Here is a 5738-nt window from a genome sequence, read left to right as displayed (position 1 = left end):
AGATGACAGTGTAGCAAGAGTGGGATATATAGAAGGTTCAGTAAACATGTAAAGATGGATGTAGCAGTAATTTAAAAGCAAGATGCAGCCATGCTTGTAGAAAATAGAAAGAGGTTAAGGAAGTAAAAAAAAACATTAGAAAAGAAATATGCTTGCAGAGGATGTTTCAGAAGTGTAAAGCAGAGGTCAGGAAGAGGGAGGGAGGGGGCTGGAGGAGAGGAACAAGTTTTGAACAATCTCCAGCATCCCTGTGCAGTGTGAACAAGGTGAGGTCATCACTGGGGGAGCTGGGGATGAATTCTAATCACAACAGTAAGGTCAACAGAGTAATCCCTGTCCGCTGAAATGTCATTGTTTCCCTGCTCTGATGCGGCTCCCCACGCACAGCATCACAACAACCAGCTATCGATCACATACTAATTAGGAATGGATGAGGCCTGCTGTATGCTGTACAGGATACAAGGGATACACAAATGTGGATATAACTCGCAAATACACGAGAGAATTAAAGATATGGCTTTTAAACACACACATGCTGACATATACTTATGTGACAAAATATTTGGCTTATATACACTCTCCTGGGATGGGAAGTCAGGTGTGTAATCTGAACCTGAATGGAGCATAGGCAGAGATGAAAAGGAAATGGGACTGCAAGATAAAGATGAACAAGCTAACGTGGTACACAAATGCAAAAAAGATGAAAGACAGTATGGAGGTACGTCAACATTTTATTTGGATCAGTGGTGCTCCTGGGAAATATTAGTTTATAACTAACTAACAGTGGGAAATCTGGATTATGGATTTTCATCAGACTGAGAATGCAATCAGAGGGTGAACTGCTGACCTCAGCTTGACATGCTTAATGGAAACTGTAGCAATTAGTAACTACAAATGTTTATTAGGGATCCAAGCGGCGAAGCTGCTGGAGCCCTATTGGTTTTGTTCTGATTCTTCTTCTTCTTTCTTTCTCCTTTTTCTCCGCTACAGGTGTTTAGGCAGTTTGCAGAGCAGTCCTGGGATATTCTTCCACTAGGGGGCGGTCATCTAGCTACACTTGCAAAAAGTTAATACCTCGTAATTCGCTGGATGGATTTGTACAAAATTCTGCAACCTATGGTCAATTCAGAAGTCAGTGACTATATTTTTCAGAATATGCTAATTAAATTAACATCTATATCTCCACAAGTCTTTCTTCAAACGCTACCGAACTCGACAGAGTCGTTCTTCAGATGGCCAATATCAAGTGTTTCAAAGGGTTTTCACATCAGTCAAATGGTGAGTCTGCAGTGATATCCAGTATCTTGCTGTAGCTTGTGCAGTATGAACAACATTTTCTTTTTAACTCAGTTTTGGATCAAATGCCACCAAAATAATACACAACACACCCAAAACTGGCAGAATGATGCATGATTTATTTATTTATTTTTCTAACCAACATCTTGACTGTCTGGCACATGTGACGTCACTACCTCAACTTGAGAAAAGGTGTGCCAAAACAGTCAGTAAGTCACCTAACCTGGAGATCTGAAGTTCCAGGATTCAAACCCCCAGGTGGCAGACTTGCAGACAGTGGGGGTGTTCAGATCATGGTAGTTCTCTATTTTATTTGGATCCTGAGACACTTTACTCTTATTTTTCTCTGTTTAAATGTGTGCAGCTTAAACTTTAAATCTTGGAAACACAAAATGTCGCAGGTGGGTTGCACATTTCACCCAGTAGTCAACATATAATGACACTCTCTGATTTTAAGGTGATGCTGAAAAAATTAAGTTTGCGATTCCACAATTATATCAAAGTTCGAAGTTATCCTCTCCTTATTTTTTATTGTACATTCAAAGGATATTTTCTATATTATTTTTTACAGTTCATCTTTTGTACTGATCCAACCAGGAGAGTTTCATGTTGATTCAAACTGTATAAGTGCTCCAACTGCATTACTAGCATTATGAAAAAAATGAAGGGGTCTTCTACAAATCAGGGGTGCCCTAAATAGCTCCTCCTATTTTGCAACTATATGTGAAACTTTAAATCATGATATTAATGTACAGTATATTATGATATAGTACATTTTCAACTGAGAAAGCAATTATAGAAAAAAACAACATGGGACAACGTGAGTTGTTTTGCTAATCCACCGAAATAATACTTGAAAAATCAAGAAACTTCAATTACATTGATGCAAAAAATCCTATGTCTACACTGCCATAATGTTATCCTTCTGAATAATTTGCATCATACCTGTATAAACAGGAAAAGCAGAAAAGCAACGTCCCTGGCAGATGACAAATGTTATGGTATATAGTAGATTGTCATATTGCCCTAATTACAGTTTGTAACACCTCTCTCTCTATCTCTCTCTCTCCTCTCAAACACACACACACACACACACACACACGTACACACGCGTACACACACAAACCAGCAGTAAAGAGGACCAGAGAGACGCATTATGCTCTGCCATCTTGGTTCAACCAATCTAAACTAACATCTAGATAATGGGAGCGACAGCATTGCTAGTGTGTGTGTGTGCGCGTGTGTGTGAAACACAGGAAACAGCCCTCGTCAGAAAGACAACAACTAAAGGAAAAAACAACAGCAAGTTGCAGCTCAAAACTGAGAAGGAAATGCCTGGAGAGAAAAAGTACATTCAAAAGACACAGGCAGCAAAGCAGCACAAAACGTGGAAAGAGAAGTAAGAATAATAGTTTTTGAAAGGAAAGTATAAAAGGAAGTAAGTCTGGAGGATGGGATGCATTAAACTGTACACAAAGAAATTTATCTACATGAGAAAAAGCCACAGTATTTTTAAAGCTAGGGCCATAATGATTCTTAATTTGCATTGAGTCTGTATCCACGTCAGCAATATGGTATTCCATATGAACCTATGACTGATGAGCCTTGCTCTGATGACATTATTAAACTGATCCAACTCATTAACATTTTAACTACCTGGGTGCTTTGGTCAGAAAGGCAAAGGGAAGGAAAGAAATGCTAATGTAATGCAAAGATATAATACAGTCGTAAGTTTTATTCACTTGGGCGACGCAATTATATATATATATATATATATATATATATATATATATATATATATATATGTATAGAATGGGTTGAAGTGTAAAATTCACTCAAATTCACATGATGTGCTAGATTTTGATGGTGGCATCAATGTATATGTCATTCCCAATATGGCTTCATCTTTTACCTCTATTCTTCCATCTCGCCTCCTTTCAGTCAATTACCCTGAGTACAGTTTTATAATATACAAGCTACCAGTCTGCTGACTAAGATGCATTATCTATGCATCCACAGAGGATCACAAACAGATTATTGCTCATAAAATGCAACCAGGCTTTAAACCCCACATACACACACATACAGACAACACACCTACCTATGGAGGACCTGTTTTTCAATCAATTATCAGCATGTCTGTGCAATCTAAAACTGCTTAGAGATAGACAGAGTGCTATATAAAAATGGGCTGTGAAATCTGGCCTCCATAACCATGAGAAACAAAAAGCGGTGGCAATACTTACAACACTGAGCACAATTATACCACCTTTCGTCTGCCTCTGTTGCTCTCAGACAAATGGATAGGTAGATTAGTTTTGCACTTGAGTGGTTTTGTCTGGCAGCTCCAGGCAGTCCCCATGTTACGTGCTGACGACAAGGCCACCACTTCCCCAGGTCTGGTCACAGCTAGACAAACTCATTTGATCTGCTGCAGGGTCTTTAACTGTCATTGCCATCCTGCCTCCTACTCACAGTAAACAGGAGATACAGAAACGTATAGATGGATATATGAGGGACATATAGATGGCAATAACAAAGGCACTACAAAGATATAAGGGATGAATAGAAGGTTATTTGTAAGGATGGGTGCAGTGATGGATGAAAAGAAGGATTTAAGGATGGATGGATGATGAGAGGAAATAGAAACAGCCAGATTCATGGGAGGGGCATGCGATAAACATAAAATGTTCTATCAATAAAATAAGATATCTTGTAACACAACAAATATAATATAACACTGAGGGATAATGACAAACTCAAATATTGTGACATTTATTTAATGCAGCTATTGGTGTTTTAGGAAAGACTTTCAAATTTGTAATATGAATATATGATGACCAAACAAGTAGGATGATTCATTGTTCTTTTTATTGAGCTTTAACACTACAAACAAATTCAGAAAAATTATATCACTCAACTGTAACAGCCTCAAGGCATCAGTATGCGTCTGACAGTTTTTGTAACTTTCTGAAACTTTCATATGTACAAACCAGAGCTGGACACTATCAATGCCTCAGAGGAAAGATAGCTTCCCTGATTGAATGTTTATCCCAATGAGAGCAGACTTTTCACCACGTCAGCTGTGGCCGTTTGGAAAAGCTATGAACATTTTTGCCAGTTACCCTGAAGGGACATCGTTTAAAATATACCAACAGGTGATTTTATTGGAGACAAAAAGCTGAATAAATGAGTGGAGAAACATAACAATATCAGTGAAGTTCTCTCTGCCACCTTTACCACTTTCAAAACACAAAAGGGAAGACATTTTGAAAGAATCATTCCAGCACCTACCACGGACCCTCTTCCCCCTATCCCGCCTGACCTCCCTCCTCCTCCTCCTCCACACTGCCTCCTCTCCCAGTTTGACCTGGTCACCACTCCTGAAATCTCTAAACTCATCAGCTCTTCCAAACCCACTACCTGCTCACTTGACTGCCTCCCTACTCCACTCTTGAAGTAATGCCTCCCCGTCCTTTCCCCCTACCTCACTAACCTCTTCAACTCCTCACTGTCCCTTGGAACTGTCCTCTCTGCTTTCAGAACTGCCGCTGTCACCCCAGTCCTTAAAAAACCTGGTCTGGATCCCTCTTCCCTTAATAACTACCACCCAATATCAAACCTCCCCTTTCTGTCTAAAACCCTTGAACGTATAGTCGCCTCACAATTACAAACTCATCTTCATGCCAATAACCAATTTGAACCTTTCCAATCTGGTTTTCGCCCCCTCCACAGCACAGAAACTGCTCTCCTCAAAGTCTTCAACGACCTCCTCACTTCTGCTGACACCGGTTCCCTTAACATCCTTATTCTTCTTGACCTGAGTGCAGCCTTCGATACCGTGAGCCATAACATCCTGCTCGCCAGACTCAAAGACCTTGGTATCGAAGGTACTGCATTCACTTGGCTCCGTTCCTACCTTTCCAACAGATCCCACTTCATCTCTTCTCATAACCACACCTCTGCTACAGTCACAGTCACCCAAGGCGTTCCCCAAGGCTCCGTACTCGGCCCCCTTCTCTTCATCATCTACATCCTCCCCCATGGTCAGATACTTCGCCACTTCAACCTGAACTTCCACTGTTATGCTGATGACACCCAGATCTACCTCAGCACCAAATCCCCCCACAATCCCCCCCTCTCCCACATCAACTCCTGTCTGTCAGCGATTAAACAGCAATAAAACAGAATTCCTCCTCATAGGCTCCAAATCCACTCTCAGCAAAGCCAATAACCCCACTCTCACCATCGACGGCACCATTGTCTCCCAATCTCCCCAGGCCCTCAACCTCGGTGTGATTTTTGATTCAACCCTCTCCCTTGAGCCCCACATCCGTCATGTCTTTAAAACCTCCTTCTTTCACCTTCGCAACGTTGCCAAAATCAGACCCTCACTCACACCCTCTGCTGCTGAAAGACTCATTCACGCCTTCATCTCCTCA

This window comes from Micropterus dolomieu, linkage group LG01 (genome assembly GCF_021292245.1).
Source record: "Micropterus dolomieu isolate WLL.071019.BEF.003 ecotype Adirondacks linkage group LG01, ASM2129224v1, whole genome shotgun sequence".
Lineage (NCBI taxonomy): Eukaryota > Metazoa > Chordata > Actinopteri > Centrarchiformes > Centrarchidae > Micropterus > Micropterus dolomieu.
This window is presented reverse-complemented; position numbering follows the sequence as displayed.